The 22,927-nt window shown below is 35.9% G+C and overlaps 1 long non-coding RNA gene across 3 annotated transcripts in view; it reads left to right on the top strand.

Annotated features, from left to right (window-relative positions):
• The window catches only part of LOC140625168 (uncharacterized), a 208,792-nt gene that overhangs the window by 8,908 nt on the left and 176,957 nt on the right, over nucleotides 1-22,927 (top strand). The gene's annotated exons all lie outside the window — the stretch shown is intronic.

Below are 22,927 nucleotides of genomic sequence, written 5' to 3'. Positions count from 1 at the left end.
AGCACCATATTTATTTCTTTGCCAGCAGATGATTTTATTTGTTTATGTATTTATTTGTTTATATAATTTTGTTTGCAAATTAATTTTTTTAGCTACAGACATCTGAATCATCTTCATTTGGAGAATTTTAGAACCTTAACTATTATTGTGTAACCATTTTAAAACTTAGTGGCTTAAACAACTACTTTTTATTTGCTCCTGATTATATGAGTTCATAATTTGGGTTAGGTTCAGCTGAATAGTCCCTCTGGACTTCCCAGCTATTGTTTAGGACTTCACTCCAGATCGCACAAATGTCAAAAGCTCCACTTGTTTCTCCTTTACATTATTAGAGTCCCTCTGTCTATGGCAGGCCTTATTCTTTGTATATGCACAGACGCAACAGATACTTCCCAGGAAAAAGTAGTTGGCAAATTCAGCTTACCCGAGAGAAGCTCTTTTCTCTCTGGCATTTTAGTTCCTCAATTCTTCTTTGTATCCACAAGTCTCTGGTGTTTTTAAAAATACAGTTCTGTAATTTATGTGATTTTTTTTTTTCTAGTTCAAGTGGGAGTTCTGGCCTGTTACTATCTCTGCATCCTGCCTGAAGGCAGAAATTTAACATTTTAGTTTTAATTCCAGATATTTTTCAGTTGTAGAATTTCCATTTGATTCCTTTTGATAGAGTCATGTCTATGCTGAAATTCTCCAGCCTGTCCTCTTATTCTAAACATATTAAACTTATTTAGTAAAACATACTTATTTAAGTAAAATTCCCACACCTATGAGTCTGTTTCTGTTGTTTTTCTCTTGGTTTGAGTCATTCATTCCTGGGGTTTTTTTTTAGTATGTCATATAATTTTTTTTTTACTGAATGCTGTTATTGTGACGAACAATTATGGAGATTAAGTTTTCTTCTGGGAGACAGAAGAGTACAGGCGGATCACCTTGATCCTGATGCAGGCTGGTGTTAGCGTTCACTCAGGAAACTCTCTTTGAGAAGATGTATTTCCATAGGCAGAGCCTTTCTGGAGGCTCAAATGGAAGCCTGGGTATTTACAGGTTCTTCTCTATTTTAGCAATCTTTGAATTCCATCCTCTGTCTCCCAACTAAGAAATTTCTGCTCAGCTCTAGCCTCCTAGCTGCTGTTTTCTGGTAGATTTCTTGAAGTTACTCTCTGCATCTATAGCTTAAAAGTTCACAGGCTTCTCAAGGTAAATTGAATGCATAGTTTTGGCCTTAGTTGGGTCATTCCATCCTCTTCAAAATTTTCCCCCTCAAGTTTCAACCACTTTGAAAGAGTCAAACCTTGTCCTCTCTCCTGTAGCTCTCTACTCAGGCTCTGTCCTCCACTTTGTGAACTAGCTAATGCCTCAGGGAAAAGGCCAGAATGACTTTAGAGCTCACCTTGTTGTGCTTCGCTTCTCTCAGGAATCACAGCCCAAAGAATATAGCATTCTCATTTTTAAAAAATCAAATTTAATAGTCTGAACATAACTTCCTAATCTTAGCAGTAGCCTTGAGTAAATCTTTTTTATATAGCAATTCCCAAACTCAAAAACTGAACCACTCAATTTCTATAGTTCAAGGATTTCTAGACTAATCTCTAAGGTGTAGACATTAGGCTGGGTAAGTTAGAGATGGCAAGTAGGATTGCTCCATTGCTAAATGTTTTGTAGAGAACAGTCCTAAAATTTGTTCTTTTAAGATCTTTCAAAACCATGCAACAGTCTGGAAATAGCTCAGTTTATCAAAGATTAACTACATCTCTCTCACAGGCCAATGGAAAATGCACTGGTGTCTGATCCAGAATCACAGGGAGGAAGCTAGAGCCAGAAGAAAGTCTGTAAACTTAACCAAGATCCTTCTTTGTCCTTCTTTGCAAATTCAGAAGTGTACTCTCAAATAGAAAGCTGTTTTATTTTTTGTCCGTCTTTAATTGGCAAAAAGAAACAAAAAGACTTTTGGCGACTTGTTTTTTCTTGAAAACTGTGACTTTATGACAGAGGTCACTATCTTTGTGAACCCTGCAGTAAGTGGATCATGCCTCTGGGTAAAGAAATACAAAAGTCACCACCTAGTAGGGAAAAGAAGAAAGGAAATTAGAGGATTTTTTTTTTCAAATTGTGCATCCCTGAACTATTTGTGCAGAAAATTAGTCTGCTCTGTATTAAATATCCAGAGAAGATTGGTTTAAAACTTTTTTTAGTAACCCCATTGTTTCTTCAACATCTTAGTTAGAATTTTCATGTTTCCAGGTTTATGAAATGTACCTAAATGAATGATATTCTAAATGCCAAGGACATTCTGAGTTTCTTTCTTTTTCTTTTTTTTTTTTTTTTTTCATGTTGAGTTTCAAAACAGGATGCCTTCCTGAGATTCAGATTTAAACAGCTATCCTCATAAAAATCTTTGGCAACTACAGAAGCCACAGGGGGAAATGACAATAAACTTTTCAGTTTGAGGGCTGGCTATTTGAAAATATGATGCCTATTTTCAGCACCTTCTACAGATATTACAGATATACAATAAACTTGGTTGTTTAAGGATATGCAAGCACATTATATTTAACTTAATTTTCTTGGCCTATTTAGAGATCACAAATCCCCTAAAAATGTAAGCTTTTTTTCCTCTACTTTTTATTTTTTTAAATGAAGAACTTGTGTTGTTTTTTTTTAAGATTTTATTTATTCATAAGAGACAGAGAGAGAGAGAGAGAGAGAGAGAGAGGCAGAGACACAGGCAGAGGGAGAAGCAGACTCCAAGCAGGAGCCTGATGTGGGACTTGATCCCGGGTCTCCAGGATCACACCCTGGGCTGAAGGCAGAATTAAATTGCTGAGCCACCCAGGCTGCCCTCCTCTACTTTTTAAATAAGTCATCATAAAAAATGTTTTCCTTGCCCTCTAATTTTACCATTTCCTTCAAGTCTTAGTAGGCTATACACTTTGCAAATAATGTTCAACGTTGTGAAACCATTGGACTATCATTCCGAATGAAAAATTTTCAGTGGATCTATACACATCTGTCATTATGGGTGGCACTTATAAGCTCACTCTGGGTGGGGGAAGGCTGGTCTCAGAGCTAAAAGATTTAAAATTGTTCAAGGATTTCATCGAAAGACTGGTACTGTTGAGAGATTTTAAGAACAAAACACTTGGAATGAAGGACTTGTGTTTTTTTTTTTTTTTAAGATTTCATTTATTTATTCATGAGAGACACAGAGAGAGAGGCAGGCAGAGACACAGACAGAGGGAGAAGCAGGCTCCATGCAGGGAGCCTGATGTGGGACTCGATCGTGGTAGCGTGGGATCACTCCCTGAGCCGAAGGCAGATGCTCAACTGCTGAGCCACCCAGGTGTCCCACGTTATTACATTGTTATATGAATTTATATGTGATGATTTAAATATGATTTGTATTTGATTTAAAATATCTATAAGGAAAGGGTTTTTTTCCATTCTCCCTCATGGCAAAACAAAGTTTAAACTCTAAGCATTCAGTTACTTATATATTGAAAATACATTTATTGATAACTTCCTAATTTTGCTAAATATTGTATGCATACATATAAATTAATCAGTCTCTACCCTCATGCAGTCTACGATAGTCTATGATAGTGTACCTGAAAGTAGTAGTCTGCTGAAAGAAGCATGTTAATTCCACTACAATCTAATAAGGATCATGGTGGAGATAGGTCTTGAACCTAAGATTTATTGAATGTTTACTGTATCCTTAAGGACTATATATATAGTTAATTTTTCCATAGGTTTATCAGTTAAGTACAATTATTATTTCCATTAAAACCGATGAAGAACTGAGGCTTAGCAAGTTTAAAAGCATAGTGAACTCTTGGGAAATGTCAGATAGTTTACTGTGACTGACATCTAGGTTACTGCTGAGATATCCTTTACTGTGGGATTGAATCGATTCATGAGATATTTTTTGATAGTCTGGTCGAAATATCATCTAATACGGCTTCTCTCTCTTCCAGTCTGTATTTTAATCATTGAGCTTATGGCCTTCTTGCCTGACTCCTCTAATGTTCTGTCCATCTGTGAGGGGGCCTACAAGTGATGGGAGTAGAAAAACTCTTGGAAAGAAGAGTCCAAAACTCCTGTGACAATAACAGATGCATGGGGGAAAAGAAAGGTCCAGAATAGGATCCCCCCATTAAATTATTTCAAAAAATAACTTCAGAGAGAAGAATGAAGTCACTGCAATGTCAAACCTCCTGTTTCACTTTGGAGGTCTTGTCCCTTAGCACTGTAGTCCAGCAGAGCTCTTGGCCTCGATTCACGCAGTCTTTCTTTATTCATGATAGTGGTAGAGAGAAAGGAAGCCTGAGCCTCCTTTGCAGCCTGGAGTATAAAATAAATAATAATCACCCAATGGGAGGGTATAGAATGAGCACCTAATGAGATACTGAGAGGGTGATATAATTTATCTAAGCTATTTTTGAACTTTTTCTGTAATTTGTAGTCATTACTATCCCTTAAAGCAACAGATTGGTGATTGCCAGAAAACAAATTAAGGTTTTCTGACCAATTATATTATAATATATATTATATATATTATATATTATATTATATTCAACTTGGTTCTGAGATCGTATTTGTTTTATCTCTGTTTTGTTTTCAAATCTGGTTCTTATGATGGCCCTTTCTATTGACTAATAATCCAGTCTTGGAGCCAATAAATTGTACAAATCAGAAACACAGCTGAATTAATCAGGAGTCCACATTTGCAAGTAGAAGAAACCCAGCTCAAATCAATTTAAATAAGAAAGGATATTATATTAATTTACATATGAAGAAGGAACCTCATTGCTGTTACCAGCACTCAGTCTGTCCTGCTCTCTTTGCTGACTCTTCTTTTCTTCACTTTGGCTTCATTCTCAGATGGGTTATCTCTGTGCAACAGCAGAGATGTTAATGAAAACTTTAGGCATACATGATCTTAAGCACAAACCGGTTTAAATAGTAAGTGTACTGGATCACATAACAGAAGTCCAGATGTAGTACAATTTTGGATGTGGTTCAATCAAACTCTCTGAGATTTTCTTAGTCCTTCTTAGGGTCCTAGGCCTCACAGATGCATAGCACACCAGTCAAGAGTAAGAAAACAAATCTTTCCCCTCAGTTATTGGATGGAAATCCTGAATTTCATTCTGTGAGGACTAGCTTAGGTCATCGCCCATCCTGGAACCAATATCTAGGGCTAGATGAATAGGAATGCTTCTGATTGGCTTATACTAATCAGGACCCATCTTTGGAGTTGGGGGTGGTAAAGGTCCCATCCAAGCCAAATGTCTGCTAGGTAACAGGTGAAAGTGAGATAGATACTGGAAAAAGTAATACCCACAACCACAGGACAGAATGCATATTTCTTTATTGTTCCAGCAAAAGTTTTGAAGGAGTTATCCCACTGGAGAGGTTCATTGGCTCAGGCTCATCTGGACCCCACTAGACTGAAAGAGGAGAGTGAGTGGGTCTTTATGGCTGAGGCAAGTTTTGAGAACAGGCCAAACAATAGCTGTGTACTATAAAATACGTCCAAATCATATCTCCAATTGCTCTATTTTAACTTCTAGATGAGGAAGTTGATCGTGTCTCCTGCCATAGACATGAAGACTAGAAAAATAACGTGTTAAACTTCTTGAGTACTAACAGCTGAATTTTTATTTAGTGTATGAAAAGATTAGGTAATATTTTCCAGTGGGAGGGGGAAATTGAGATTTATAGCCATAGCATTTCTTACACAGAAAGAAGCAATGTCTGTTTTTCGGGAAACAAGTTAGAAGAGAGTAAGACATGTTTTAGGAAAAATTGCTAGAAAATGACAGTTTCTCCCAATCCTTTCATAAAATGCAAGAATTAGCATGGCTTTCAAAGGGCAGAAATGCAATGGTGGCTGATAGAGGGACTTAATTCTAATGAAAGGACACACTGGATAGACTCTGCTTTTATGTAATGTTTCTTCTTTTTATTAATTAGAAAAAAATAGTACAGGTAATTTGATCCTGAATATATTGTGAACATACATGATTGCTTTTATTGCATCTTTATTGTGTATTTTAAAAGTTAAAGCTTTAAAAATTTGTGAAAGTTCCACATTCAAGTATAGACTTCCAGGGAAGGATCAAAGTTATGAGATGTAATTTAAGAATATTGCTAAATAAAATCTTTCCAAGGTAACCTGCCTTTGATTTATCTTTTCTATTAAAGATTAATAGTTTGAAATGTCAAAACATCACAGACTTGAGGAAAACTAAAGCCTTGCAGAGTTACTCTGTAAACTTATATATAATGAGCCTCTAGTGTGCCTGTCAGAATGCAGTACGGAGATGAAGGCTGAAAGATAATACCTCACCCCTTGCTTCTATTTCCCAAGATAGGTGTGGCTAATAGTAGGGAGTTTAAATAGCTGATGATACACGTACCTAATACTTTTCTGGCTCACTCTCATTTCTCACTCTTCCTCTCCATAGTACTTTTTTCACCTCCAGGTATGATTTTTATTGGTGCAAAGAAGCAAGGGATGAAAAGTTTTGCCAGCAGAACATTTGGTGCTGTGAATACATAGTAGTGGTTTAAGGAAGTTGTTGGCTGATTCTCTGTCTCTAGTGTAAGTAAATTAAATGCATGAGAAAATAATAGATTTGATAAACTGCTCTGTTCTTTCTGCTGTCTGGGAATAAGTCTTGTAGGACACCCCACATCTGAAAGAAGGAATTCAGCTATTGAAAATAGCATGTAACGGATATTTAGAATAATTTTTAAATTGGTTTTAGAAACAATGTTGGGATTGGATGTCACTGCAATTTAATATGTTCTTCCTGGGGGTCTTAGTGTTCTGAAGACTGGGCTAGCTCCTTTGGGAAGATACATAATATCTCTGCCTTCAAAGAGCTGATAGTCTCAGTAAATAAAAAGACAGGCTTGCAATTTGCAATAAAAGACACAGGAGAGCATATAATAAATGGCTAGTGTTTTAGTTAGTTATTTTCATTTCCAGTCATAGAGACTCACTGGGGGGTTTCATTAGAATTCATGTAAAAAGAAAGATGGGATCTCATGGAATTCCAGGATAAAGATCTATGCCATGGTGTCATAGGAGGATAAGGGCTGGAGGCTTGTCCTGGATTCAAGGCGACTGGTAGAACACTCTGACATTCATAATGATACATGACTACTCTCTGAGTCTCTTTTTCTCTTTGTCTTTCTCTCTGCCCCCCTCTATTTTAGAGTTCGAGTTCAAATTCCTGAGAGAGAATCTATTTGACTTAGCTAATTATTCAAACTTCATTTAGCTTGAGTTATTTTCACCCAACCACTGGCCAAAGGGTAGATGAGCCAGCTGTTTGTTGGAGTTGAGTGGAGGAGTGATCTACGAAGGACACCCCTCCCTTGGACTGTGTCTTCCACAGGCATTGTGAGTGTATGGCAGGGGGCCCCATGAACAACATGAAAACCGCACTATGCATATTGCTAATAAATGCGGTGCAAGATCAAATAAGGGACTGCTTAATGTGGAATTCTTAGCTTAGTGAGGCTTCATGGCAAATAGGGGTTTGAATTGTGTCCTGAATGGTGAGCAAGAATATAGTTTGTAGACAGTAGGGAGAAGGAATTCTAATATAAAAGTGCTGGGCTGCCTGAATAATAGTTACAAAACAGCCTTTATCTTTACTCATAGTAACTGGGACACATTTTTAATATGACTTTAAAAATTTTGACTGTGAGCCCAAAAACACTTACAGCATTTAATTAGTCTGATTAAGGACTAATTTTCTAGTTGTGGAGGTGAAGCCAGGAGCAGTTTTTTTCCCCCTACTAATTGAGTGGGTCTTTATGTAGAGATGTGATCTCCAAGTGGAGATAAGCATACGTTGACTACATTGCCATCCTCGCATGAACTAAAAGGGAGGGAGTAGGGGAATCCCCAGCAAAGAGAAAGAAGTAGGGAGTACAGTTTCGTACCACTCCAGGAAAAGTTACAAAGAGGTTTCATTTGCTTCCCTGTCCATTGACAGAAACTATATTTGCCAACAGATGTGTACTTGCTTACTATGGTTAGTCCAAGCATCTAGATGGGAAATATTCTATTTATATCCTTGATGCAAAATTTTCAGGACAAAAACTCATTTGCCCAACTAGGGCCAGAAGTCTACTCCAGAACAAATCAAGGGGATGGATCCCATTTTAGAAATGAGGCATCTCTCTCTCTGCAAATTTATTGTTGCAGGGATTGAGGGAGTCAATACTTAGAAAAGGCATACTGCGCACATGCAACAAAAATTGTTCATTTCAGTGATCCCTTTCACACCAAGGAGATGATCAAGCCTCCCTTCTCAGATGGGGCTTAGTTTTGACTTTCCTTCCTTCAAAATCTGAACTGCTAAATTGCTTAGCTGAAATTTCCTAGGATTGAATGCTGAAGAAGGTTTATGAGAGAACCTAGACCATAATTCTGGTTGCCCCTTCACATTAGAACAGTAGGATCCCACAGGCACCATCAAGAATATTGTATACTTGTTCTTTCAAGAAATCTTTCAGTGACCTCTGTTATATATTGTAAATTGGGCAGGATTCTGTACCATTCCTGAGCATATCTTCAATGGAGGCATGACTTCTCATATGAGTAAAAGGACCTGTTATCTATATAGATTTCCATTTTCTTCATTGGTCTTTGTAAGTTGACAGAGAGAACCATCATCTTCCTTTACAGGGGAAAGTAACTAAAACTAAACATTAAAGTCCCTTGGAAACCTTTTGTTCATCAGTTTTGGTCTACTTCCTCATACCTGTTGTGATGCTACGTAAGAGTAATTATAAAAATTGCCAACACTTATTTGGTACTTATGTGCTAGTTACCTTCTAAGTCAGTGCTGGATGAACTACTGGCCCAGTTCAAATCTGCTACCTGTTTTTGTAAATAGGGTTTTATTGGAATACAGCCACTCCTGTTTGTTTACATATTATCTATGGCTGCTTTTGCCCTACAACAACTGAGCTGAGAAGTTGCAGCAGAGATCCTACTGTCCACAAAGCCTTAAAATATTTACCATCTGGCCCTTTTCAGAAAAAGTGACTGACCCTGTTTTAAGCACATAATATTTATTTGAATTCTCACAACAATCTCATGTGGTAGACACTACTTCTTCCATTGCTATTTTACAAATGACAAAAATGAGACACAGAAAGGTTGAAAACCTTCCCGAACGTCACACAGCTAGTAACTGTCAGAGAACTGGGCTTATTCTTCTCAGAATTTTGAAACATCAATATCAGTCAGATCTAATGTACATTAAGGTCTTAATAATAATAATTACAATTACTAAAGAAAATATCTGAGGGCATATAGTTGCTGTTGGATTAGATGCTAAATCATAACACAGTGATGCAAGAGTAGTGTAATCCTGGGGTTCACAGCAAGGTAATTTGCAGGTAAGGAAAGGCTTGTGGCTGTGTGATAAATTGTATTAATGGCTCTAGTTCTTTACTTCTCCCTGTATCTGTGCTGTTTGCTCTGAGACTCCATATTTTTCCTGCTAAAAAGGTACAATATATTTTCTCATTCTTTGATATTGGATGTGGCCATGTGACTTAATTTGGCCAGAAGAATGAGGCAGAAGTAGCAGTATGCCAATGGTAATTCTAGATCAAGAGGACTTATTCTTTTTTTCTTTTTTCTTTTTTCTTTTTTTTAATCTTTGTGTATTTCTGTCATTGCCATGGAAAGAACAGACCTGGGCCAGTCTTCTGGACCCAGGAAAAGAATGGGAGACATGCAGAATATAAGTGCCCTAACTGGCTCACTCCTCTCAGCTCATTCTAGGTCAGCCAACCTCTAATCAACCCACCCACTGATACATGAGCTAAATAAATGTTTCTAAGATTTAGAAGTCCTTTGTCACACAGCAAGAGCTAACTGACACAGGCAGATTTCTTCTACATAAGTCTGTGGACATGGAAGCTTTAATCAGAATGGGGTTATGGAAATGGCCGGCACTCAAAGTGCCACCAACTTCCTTCCAGAAGTGATTCTCTTAAAGCCCAAGGCAAAGAGGTTGCAAACAACTCAGAAGACTGATTAAACAAAAAAATTCCAATAAGGAAGAATATGTCTCTTTGTTGTGAGTACATATAATATACAGAAATCCCGATCTCTGGTACTCTAGGCTTTAAGTATGACTAATAAATCCAATGTAATGGTTGCAAAACCAGGCAGTATAACCACAGGGGAAGGAGTGCCAGGTATCTATTGGAAGGGCAAATCTGTTGGTAGCCAAGACTTTCTCAAACCTTTCTATAATGTTAAGCAATACTCACGGAGAGCTATAGAAAATGCAGGACAACGTAGATATTTGATGGGATTAAGAAGTGCAAATGGAATTTTAGGTGTGACTTGGGCCAGAATCCAGGATCCAAGAACAGAGCTTCCTCTGAGGAAAGGTATTGGCTTTATAAGGCTGGCTGGGAATGTGAGTATATCTTTTAACAGTATCCTGGAGAAGGTTGAGACTACACAGAGACTTTTCCTACCTATCACTTCTCATGGTACAGGGCAAGAATGACCACCATTAGTATGTTTGGGGCATTTGTAAGCATGATAGCCACCACTGCAATTTTCCTCTCACACACTATTTAATACTTTTAGCTTGCTTTTATTTAAAAATAAAACCCTATGGTTAACATGTCTTCAAGAAAAAGAGAAGACTAAATGTAAAGCTTCCTGACATGTAGAATGAGACTTTTTCAGGCACAAAGCATGGCTCAAACCTAGAGAAGTGTGTGATGCTGAGAGCTATAAACAACAATATACATTTCTTTCTGTTTCATTTACCCTGTAGTTGAAGGGAAAAAATTCTTATATAAAAACAGTTATTAACAATGGGAAAATGTTAACTGGCTGAAGAAATTCCTATGAAAGCCTTAGTCTATAAAATATTTTAGGATAATATTTAGCATAATAGAGGTAAGGTTGTTACAACAGAACTTTTTTTTTTCCTTTAAACTTGTAAATATGTTAGAAACCATGAATTATATTATAGTCTAGGACAAACTGTACTATTAATTCCTTAAAAGCTTTTTAATTTATGAGTAGGCTATGGCAATCTGGTCAAATAAAGACTCATATAGGTATGAGTCAGACAATCAAACATTATTATTCTTAATCTATTATGCTTTTATGACCATACACATAATTTTATTTGAAAATGTTAAGCTTATAATGATACAGAAAGGATTTCATCCTTAAGAGGTTGCTTCTAAAAAATTTAGGCTGTAAGAAACAATTCTGGCATTAATGGAATGGATTAGTTTTCTTGGTTCTTTTTATATTATTAATATATGTAGTATACTACACCGCTACAGAAGTGTTCTTCAGACATATAAATAACAACAAATACTACTATAATAACCACCTTGAAGTGAATTTTTAATTGGTTTGATGACTATAGTAGCAACTCCCAAAATATGCTAGCTCTGTTTACTTTCAATTTTATTCAGCATATGGACATAGGAAAGCATTAGCATTTTCCAATTCCAAGGATGAATGTGTTTAATGTTAAAATAACTCAGAACAGTTTTATGTTTTTCATCATAAAGTTCAAGCAAGAAATACAAATACAGAAACTGGGTTCTGCTGCTGTTATTCTCTATAAATTTGGTCAGGCTGTCAAGGATGTGATCATAACGACCTTATAGATCAATTATTTGGGCTTCCCTTAACCATCAACTCAGTTGAACACACAATACAATATTGTTTCCACAGTAAGCCAGTTATTTGAAAACACTCATGCTGTGTTGATATGTTTTTACCTCAATTTTATCCACTGTCAGTTCTGAAGATCCTTTTTGTGGAGGCTAGAGCCATAGTCATTGGTGCCATACCTGACGTAGAGTATCAGAAAATGACAGAAGTTTGAGTTTGAGTCTCAGTCCACAAAGCTAGCTTGCAGGAAATATAATTTCATCTTTTATTTATCAACTGAACTTAATTTCAACTTTCAGACTCTATTCTGCTGAGTGGTGGAAACTTAGTCACTTTGGAGTTATACCTCAGTTCTCCCAGTGGTCCATGGGAAGGCAGTAGAGGAAGAATTTGACATAGTTTGTCATCTATCAGTCCTGGCATCTTCAGGAACAACTTATTTCTAATGTGATCTTCAGTTGTCTATCAGCTCAGAACCCTTCTGAGTTTTCATTTTTCCCAACAAGATGATTCTTTCGATGTTTCTCCATAAGCTCATCAAAAACAAATTTCAAAGCTGAGCCAAGCAGAAGCTTACAAAGTTCGCCAATTCTCTATTCAATCTTCAGGGATAAATTTTCTTGGGCAAGGGCTGCTATTAGCATGGGAGCATATCTGTGACTTCTTGTGGAACCTTAATCATCCTTTCCCTGTGCTGATTTGCTTCTGCCCAGCAACCATGGCTTGATTTAACCTTTGCTGTGTGCTGGCGGAAGAGACAGCCACAACGATGGAGAGCTCTGTCCCTTGACCATTCTTTGGAGAGCTACACTCTGGTCTAGCACTCTAGCATAGCTCTGCATATAAGTGGACTTTTGCTCTGCACATTTACAGAGATACATAAGAGTGTTTCTGCCAGGTAAGGCAACACCTGAGAGAATACAGGCTTAGGCACTGTTTGGGCCTGAAGCCAGATATCTTGCAATTGTATTTATGTATATATGATGCTATTAGGAGTAGCAGGAATGAGATAGGATGAAAGGAACTATGTGATAGGGTTGGAGCCAGAGATAAAAAGGATAAATAGACACTTTTATAATATGATAGGGAAAACTGAGCCCATTCCAGTCACTTTGTTTCATATTATAAACTAAGAAAACTGCCTGAAATGCCCAATGTTGGATAGGGTATAGTGAAGCTGGCTCTCTTATATAATAAGTGTGAAGTTATAGCGAAAAAATTCCAATATCCATCAAGAGTCTTAAAAATATCCAGAAATTTGAAATATATATATATCCAGAAATTCTACTTCTTTAATTGTTTTCAAAAGAAATATAAAAATGGTGATAATTCTTGCACAAAGATATTCATTACAAGATTATTCCTAAAGGGAAAGACTGAAGAGAGTACAAGAATTATGGAAGTGGTGGGACTCATTCTAAAATATGTTTATATTCATTTATAAGGAAATAGTACACATCCATTACAAATGTTTACAAATAGTTTCTTTTTTTCTTAATTTTATTTATTTATTCATGAAACAGAGAGAGAGAGAGAGAGAGAGAGAGGCAGAGACACAGGCAAAGGGAGAAGCAGACTCCATGCAGGGAGCCCAATGTGGGACTTGATCCTGGGTCCCCAGGATCACACCCTGGGGAGGAGGCACCAAATCACTGAGCCACCTGGGCTGCCCTACAAATTGTTTCTAATAGCAAGGGGAAATTATTCTGATCACTAGGCTAAAAGAGCATATTACAAAACTAATATATTTTGTAGTATATTTTTATATAAGGTCATTATAATATTATTCATAGTATAATGCTACTATAATATAGTATACATATTGTAATATGACCTTAATTGTGTAAAATATGCATTAAAAATCAGAAATTATATCAAGACGAAAGCATTTTTTTGCCTCTGAGTGGTGGGTGCTTCTTTTTGTACCTTTTTACACTGTGAGAACATTTCCAGCTTGTGACCGTATGCAAGATGTATTTTCTATAGCATCATCCTCAGTTACAAAATAACTCAGCACTATAATAGATGGTGATGGTTGAACCAGAAGTCACTATACAGTCTTATTTCCTACCCACCCCAACCTTTTTATTCCTGACAAATGATCTCTTTAGGAAATCTTATAGTGTTCATGTCAAGAAAAAGACAACTCTGTAGACACCTTTAGTTTAGTTTTATAATAGTTTAGTTTATAATAAACTAAACTATTCATAATAAACTAAACTATTAGTTTTTAAAAAAAAACTAAACTGCTGTTTAGTTTTATAATAAAAGCTGTTTGAATAATTAAAAAAAAAAGAAAAAGTCTGTTTTAGCTGTTTTAAAATGTTACAAAAATATGGCAGTAGAAATGATGAAAGAGTTCTCAGGGTAGGTGTTCCTGAGTAAAAAGCATGTGTCCGAGACCAGTGGCATCAGAATCATGGGGAAACTTGCTAGAAATACAGTTTCTTGTGCCCTCTGGGGAACAGCCTTATCAGCCTAGAAATCTGTGCTTTAGCAAGCCCCCCAGGTGATGCTGATGCATGTTCAAATGTGAGAGCCACTAGCCTGAAGCAGGGATGGACAAACTATAGCCCAAATCTGCCCATCTATTTTAGATGGAATGTTACTGGAACATAGCTTTGCTCATTGTTTATGGCTGCCTGTGGTGGGCTATAGCAGGAGACTGGAGTAGTTTTAATACCCTAAAACCCACAAAGACTAAAATATTTACTGTCTTATCCATTACAAAAAGTATGCCAACTCCTGGTCGAGAAGAAAGAAGCTTCTTAAATTTTAACTCATACTTTTTTTTTTCTCCATTGCAAGTATATTTACCCCATAACAAGTGTTCTATGACAAAGTGTAAACTTAAAACTTCAATTGAATATGTTGATGTGGATTTTATTAACGTAGAGATTTTTTTTTGGAATGTGGAATGACCATTCTTGCTCACTATCACTTACTTCCATTCTAGAAATAAATATTAAATGAAAGAAAAAATAATTCTTAAAAATGAAAAATCATGAAGACCTATATTGCTGTTAAACTGAGACAAAATAAATCTAAAGGGTTCCACCTGCTGGTGGAAATAAAAACTGACTACAACTTAAAAATTACCTGGTAAGTCAAAGTGATAGTCACAGAAGTTTAGACTGAAAGGACAATCACCAAGTTTCTTTATTGCAGAGATAGAATTGATATCGACATGAAAATTAAATTCAGATCTATTTGTAATAGATAAAACAAAGCATACAGATAATAAACAGCTTTTTAGGCTACAAGCTTTGTGAAGGTAGGAGCCATGTTGATTTTGTTCGTTAGGATATTCCCATCCCTAAGTAAGGTGCTTTGTAAATATGTATAAATAATTTTGTCATATGACTTAAGGTTCATGGAACACTAAATTGTTACAGAAAGTTTTGTATTTTTAATTTAAAGAATTATGAGACTGCAGAAAATACATTTAGTAACAATTTTACTCCTTAAATGAAAATTTTTCATGGAAGAATTTTAACATAAATATGTCATAATACATTTTATTTCTTAGAAAAATAAATGTGCCAGTCAGGATGGGTTCTGTTATGCCTAAATCTAGGTGGCTTACAGCAACAAAGATTGCTTTCTCGTTCACATCCATCATGGTTTGCTTACAGCTCTGATCCACATGTATCTTCATTTTGCAACCCAGGCTGCTGAAATACCATTTATCTGGAACATAAATGGTCATCTTGATACAGAGGAGAGAGACTTAAACCACACATAGACTTTTTACTTTTTAAAAACAGCTTTACTGAGATATAATTTCTGTAAGTGTACAATTTAATGATTTCTAGTAAATTTACAGAGCTGTACAACTGATCACTGCAATCCAGTTTTAGAACATTTCATTTTTATCGCTCCCAAGAAATCTCCGGTCCCCATTTACAGTGAACCCACATTCCTACCCCAAGCCCTCACCAACAATTAATCTGCTTTCTGTATAAAAATTTGCCTTTTAGGGACATTCTGTATTAAGGGGGCATGTAGTGTGTATCTTCCATGTCTGACTTCTTGTGCTATAGCATGTATTGATGGTTTGCTTCCTTTTATTACTAAATAATTTTCTGTTGTATGGATGTATCACATTTTTATCTATTCATCAGTTGATGGACATTTGTGTTGTTTCAGGTATTTGTTGCATGTGACGCAGCTGCATACCTAAATACACAAGATTTGTGTGGACATAATGTTTTTATCTTTCTTGGGTAGATACCTTGGAGTAGATTTGCTGGGTTGTAAGATAAATTCATGTGTAACTTTTTAAGAAACTGTCAAACTTTTACAAAGTGACTAGTCATTTTATATTCCTACCAGCAATACATGAGGGCTCCACTTTCTCCATATCTTAGCAAAAAGTTGCTATTCTTTGTCTTTTTAATTCTAGCCATTCTGGTGGATATGGAACAGTTTTTTGTTGCAGTTTTAATTTATATTTTCAAGTTCAAATGACTACTGTTATTAAGCATCTTTTCATGTGTTTATTAGCCATACCTTTGGTGAAATACTTATTCAAATTGTTTGCCAGTTTTTAAAGTTGTCTTCTAATTCTTACTGAATTTTAAGAGTGATTTATATATTCTGCATAAAATCTTTATCGGGTATATGATAGGCAGATTTTCCCAGTCTATAGCTTGTTTTTTCATTGTTTTAGTGTCTTCTTTGTAAAGACTCCATTTATTTATTCATGAGAGACACAGAGAGAGGGGCAGAGACATAGGTAGAGGGAGAAGCAGGCTCCCTGTGGGGAGCCTGATGTGGGACTCGATCCCAGGACCCCAGGAACACAACCTGAGCCAAAGGCAGATGCTCAACCACTGAGCCACCCGGGTGCCCCGTTTTAGTGTCTTTTGAAGCACAAAAAAAAAAAAAAAAAAAGTTAAGTTTTTACAAAACTTGAAGCCCACATGACTAGGAAATGAGAGTGACCTCTGGCCAACAACCAGTACAGAACTGAGAGCCTCCTACTGAGTCCAATAGCTAACAAGGAACTGGATCCTGCCAACAACCACTTAGTGAGCTTGGAAGTAGATTTGCCTTCAGCTGAATCTTGAGATGACTTCAGCTCTGTCTGACAAGTTGATTGCAGCCCAGTGTGAGACCCTGAAGCAGAAGACCCAACTAAACCATCGTATTCCTGATCCACAAACTGTGAGATAGTAAATGATTGTTGTTTTAAGCCACTAAGTTGTGGAGGTAATCTCTTTTGTAGCAATAGGTAACTAATACAGAGAAGAACTGTGAAATATTTGGTAAATAATCAATCTCCCACAATAAGCACATTAGGTGTAGAGCTGGATAGGTTTCTTTTTGTCATATACAGATCAGTGCTTCTCAATGAATCAAATTTATTCAGAGTAGCTTTCCATGGGACTTATAGCCTGGCATTTGCCATGAATTTTTATTCTTATTGTATAAAATCATAAAATACTGGAAGCACAATTTCAGTATTTTCCAGAAATCATAGAAATACTGCTAAGCCACAGCAAGTAAGTCTATTTTTGTAAAATGATATTAAAAAATTAGATTTCCTTAAGCATTGTTTATGTAAGTACTTTAATTTCTTATTGATATTTTATAATTGGTAAATGTTTTGATAATGTTTAATCTTTATAATTTAAATTAGTATGTAAGTGCTAAAATCTATAACCTTCAATTATATAAAAATATTCAGTTAAAAATGTAAGAAGAGATTCTTCCAAAGTATGGAAAAGGAGACCAAAAAAGGAAACTTGACAGTAGAGGAACCTAACACTACCTCAAGCCAGGTGACCCAAGTTAACATCAAGAGTGATAAATCATAGTGGCAGTATGTACTCGTGATGTGATGAGAATGCCACTTAAACTCTGTGGATTCCTTCCCAAAACACATTACCCTAGTCTAATCAGTGATTAGAGAAAAACGTCAGACAAATACCAACTGAGGGACATTCTCCAAAACACGTGCCCAGTATGCTCAAAACTGTCAAGGTCATCAAACCCAAGGAAAGCCTGAGAAACCATCACAGCCAAGAGGAGCTGAAGGAGACATGACTACTGATTATAACGTGGTATCCTGGAACAGAAAAAGGTTAAAGCAGAGGAAACCTGAATAAAGCATGGTTTTTAGTAAATAACATACTAGTATCAGTTTCATTAACTGTGACAAATGTACCTCACTAATATATAAGATGTTAAGAATAGAGGGAAATGGGTGTGGGGTAAGGAAAAACTCTATTATTTACATGATAAATTATTTGTGTAAAACTTCACAAAATAAAAGTCTATTATAAAATAATAGAAGAAAGATCTCATTCTTAATAACAACAAACCTATAAAATTTCTCAAAATTAAAAGTTGCAGGATCTGTATGAACAATTTTTTCAAAATAGACAAAGAGGTACAAGAAGACTTGAATGTCATGTTCCTGGGACAGTGGACAAATATCAAGTTGACTTTTCTGCCCACATGTATTTATAGTTTCAAAGTCATTCCATATACACCAATAATATTTCTTCTTGAACTGGACAAAATGTCTTATCTGTTAAAATAAATGGGCAAAGATTATTCAAATTACATTTTAAAAATTCAAAGATATTCAAATTACATTTTAAAAATAAAATAAATTTGATGATAAATTCAAACAGATATTACAGCATATTATAAAGCTATACTCATTAAAACAGTGAAGCATTGGTAAAATAATATACTCTATTTTTAAAACATACTATTGATCACTTTGGTAGGCACTAAGAATAGTGTTGAGGAGGTCAACATTATCCCTGTCCTCACAGAGTTTATAGCCTGTTGGAGAAGGTAGCTAATATTTACAATTACAACACTATTGTGCTGAGTGAGTTAGGGATGATTTACTGGAGGAAATGGCATTTCAGTGAAGACCTCAAGGATTCTTGTTAGGTGGGTATAAGAGGGAAAAGAGTTAAAAAGACCACAGTGGGCAAAGTAAACAGTCCATGTGAAGGTCATCATGGAAAGACATTAAGCCAGCTAGAAACAGAAACCAGTAGGGAGCTTGTTGGGATAGGTAGCTAGAGTTAGGCAAGTACCATACTGCATAGGGTCTCATGAAGGTTTTTAGTTTTCACCCTGAAAACAATGGGAATCATTGTGGATTTTTAAACTGGGGAAAAACCCAGTCAGATTAACATATGTAAAAAGACTTCTGTTATTTTCCTGAGAAAAATAAATTAGAATGGAGTCAGAAAGATATGCTGGGAGGTAGGAGACTATTGTAATTGATGAGATTATAAAGATTTAACTATAAAGGCAAGAATAGAAAGATGACAGAGATTTGAGTGTGATTAAGAGAAATGAACAAATAAGGTTATTTAAGAAAATTTAGCCTGCATTATAGTAGGAGAAAATCTTTCAAACCATAGTAGCAATAAAAAAAAAAAAGTAATTAGACTACATTGAAATTTATTTTTAATTTTGTACATAAAATAATTTTAGGCATATGATAAACAATTCAGAGAAAGAAATATTTGTAATAAAATCAAAGCAAGATGAATACTCGAATGAAAAATAGACAAAGAACATGTTGCATTTTGTAAAATGAGGTTTACAGCTAACTCAGCAATGGTAATTGCTATCATAATCAATAACCAAAGAAATGTAGATTTAAAAATAATAAAGTCTTAATTTTAATTTCTGGAATAGGCAAATTAAAAACAGTGAAAATTCCCGATATTGGGAAGGATGTGGAAAAAACAGTCATCTCACAATTGAAATGTGAGTTCTGTTGAAAGTTTAAGTCAGAACTCTTTACAGAAGACATTTTGACCATCTATATGCATAAAGAGCTTTTAAAAACATTCATATCTTTTAACTCAAAAATAATTCTGGATATTTAATCTAAGGAACTAATCTGTGATGTGAAGAAGTATTTATGTAAAAAATATTTTCACTACAGTGTTACTTACAACAGCAAAGCCAAATTTAACAATATAAATGCCCAAAAATAGGAAAATGTTTAATGGCAAGTGAAAATTATTTGGAGTCACTGAAAATGATATATTTGAAAAATTTAATGACATGGGAAAATATTTAGGACCTAATTTTAAAAGAATAAAGAAAGTTATTACACAGTGTTAAGCAACAATATCCTAGATATATAATGATATATATCCTAGATATATAATGACTATAGGTATATAATGCCTATATATATAATGACATAAAGAGTGCAAGAAGTTGGACAAGTGGAAATGAAATTTTTAAACACTTTTGTGTTCAAGTGAATGAAGACCTTGAACAAAAACACAGAAGTTGAAAAGTATAGAAGGCACTTTGAGTGTAGAGAGCAGTTCAGTTTGCTGGAATATGAAGACGACCAACTGAAAATTTTGTAAAATGATAGGTTAACATTAGTGAAGACCACCCCATGAGAATATACCTCTAGCTGGACTGCAAAATCCTTCTTTGGGAGAGGAAATGGTAGCATGCTAAATCCTAGAATCTGGGTTCTAACTCCTCCTGGAGTTAGAAGGAACCGATAAACCTGAAGGAATATCGGTCCATAGGGTTTTGTTTTGCCACAGGAATGTGAGGCATTGCTTAGGATGATCAATCTGATAGCAGCAAGCAAATTGAGAGATGGAAAACAGAAGAGGAAGTAGTATCGGTAAAGAAGCCAATATTAAGTTGATGATTGGTGGTTAAACTGGAATAGTGTTGGTGAGAATAAAGGGAATGTTGTGTGTTACAGATACTGAGGAGGTAAAATCAATAGAATTTAGCAATCAGATTTATAGACAGTGGAAGCTGGAGGAGTTTTTAGAAGGTAATTAGAAGGGTGATGCCTTAGTCTGTTTAGGCTGCTATGACAAAATACCATAGACTGGGTGGCTAATAACAAATTTATTTCTCATGGTTCTGCAGGCTGGAAGCCCACTATTTTTTTAAGACTTTATTTATTTATTCATGGGAGACACACAGACAGAGACAGAGGGGCAGAGACACAGGCAGAGTGAGAAGCAGGCTCCCCACAAGGAGCCCTATGTGGGACTCGATCCTGGACCCCAGGATCATGCCCTGAGCCAAAGACAGGCGCTCAACCACTGAGCCACCCAGGTGTCCCTGGAAGCCGACTATTAAGGTGTCAGCAGATTTGGTGTCTGGTGGGAGCCCTGTTCTCAGTTCATAGACTTTCATCTTCTCACCATGTCCTCACATGCAAAGGAAGCAGTGGAGTTCTCTGGGGATGCTTTTGTAAGGGCATTCTCTCATATTTGACGGCTTTGCCCTCCTGACCCTAATCATGTCTGAAAGGCCCCATCTCCAAATAGCATCACATTGGGGATCATGTTTCTATATGGATTTTGAGGAGATACATTCGGTCTATTGTTGATAATATTGCCATCCACAGAAACGGAGGAGATTTGGCTGCTTGTCAGGGGAAATTAATGAATATTTTTAGACATTTTGAGTTAGGTGTGCTAATGGAGAACATCAAAAAGAGATCTCCATCATGCAGTTGGAAATGAAGGTTTGGCTGTGAGACAAGTGGGGCCAGAAATAGAGATATTCTCCGTCTCTCCCCTACCTACCTCAAAGGGTTTGGGGTTAGCAAAGGAGTCAGCATGGAAGAACAAAGTGATACCAGAACCTACTAAACTGACTACATTTAATGGAAGGAGGCAAAAGAGAAGTAGAAGTGAAAGGAGATCAGAAACCCAAGGCCAGAGAAGAGATGGAGACAACTGTGTCTGAGCCTGGACCTCCTCTGTCTACAACATTTAGAATTGGGGCCTGGTTACATCAAGGAATTGAGGGAGAAAAATGGAAAAATAAATAGGATGTTATGTATTTTAAGACTTAATCTGATGGTGAGTATGATAAAGGATGAAAACAAAGAGTGGACAGCAGGCATTCTAAAAATTGATACTACAGAAATGCACCAATAAATAAGTTTTTATATTTTCCCACAATTCCGAGTTCCTCTCCTTTATCATACAAGTTATTTTCTCAATATTAGCCAATAGCATACAGCATAAATCTTTTTTGGGAGGCAAATGTGATATAAAGGGAGGAGGAATAGCCCTATTTACTTAGCATATTTCATCTGTAAAATGGGGATAATAATACTTGTCATCAACTGATCCCATAGAATTGTTTTGTGAGTTAATTGAAAATAACTATGCCGCATTGCATGAATGTAAAAGCTGCAATAATGTACAACAGAATTAATATTTAGGGATTTTCTTTTTGTGCTTCTGATCTTATGTTGGTAAAATTGTCATTACTTTAAATAAGCCATAAATATCTATTTTTTGCTCTATGTTCAGTAAACAAATGTTCTCATATTTCTTACACTTATAAATTTACTGTGATTTTGCCTTCTGTGAGATGTTTGCATTTATCTTATTTTTGCCCGCTTCTGCTCTGGCGAATACGTGCCAAATAAAATGTTAGTATCAGCAAACAAACATTTTTGTTGGGTGTGTCCTCACTGTCCAAATGTTTGTTTTTAGCCAGAGCTATTTGTTTCTAAAGCTTTCATGAAACATGCATTTGTTTTTGAATCATCCCAACAGCTCAGATATTCCTGACTACATTTCCTTAGGTCACCTTCTACTCAGCGCTTCTTTCTTATGAATTCTCCTGTTGGCCAGAATTTTTTTTGAGGCTTCAGTAGTTGCCTAGTAGGAATGCTTGTAAAAACATTTGTGGATAGCCCAAACATTTTCAATAACATTTGCTTGGAAAAATTTTACTGGCAGTCAGGACACATTATTTAAACATATTTCAAAATATTTATGCCTCCCTGCAATACTTTGGCGGTGTCTGTATAGCAAGGCTGAATTGATGGTTTTCTAGTTAAGTCTTTTTGTTTGTTTGTTTTTGGTCATTCATAATGGTTGATTGATGAGTGTTTGATAGAGTTTCCATGCAGTTGATTTGATTAACTCGATAGTAGGGTGGCTACAACAACCAGCAGTGTTTGAACTTTCTTCCTTCTCAGAGAAGGGAATTTCATAAACAAATTAGATTAACTTTACTGTAATCTCTTCAGATGCTTGATTCCCAGTTGTTATTTTAGCTCTTTCCTTCATCTCCTTCCCAGCAGTAATTCAGAAAATGGTAGATTTGTTAGGATCATTTTGGCATTAGGATTTAGTTAAAGAGGCAGCTTTAGTGAGACCCGTGGTTCTCAACATAGGATTTACATCTTAAAAGTTTTCATGCTTCATGACTATGTCTAAATGAAGAAAT

The sequence above is a fragment of the Canis lupus genome, chromosome 35 (assembly GCF_048164855.1).
Source record: "Canis lupus baileyi chromosome 35, mCanLup2.hap1, whole genome shotgun sequence".
NCBI classification, from domain to species: domain Eukaryota; kingdom Metazoa; phylum Chordata; class Mammalia; order Carnivora; family Canidae; genus Canis; species Canis lupus.
The sequence above is the reverse complement of the archived record's forward strand: the minus strand, read 5'-3'. Positions and strand labels throughout refer to the sequence as shown.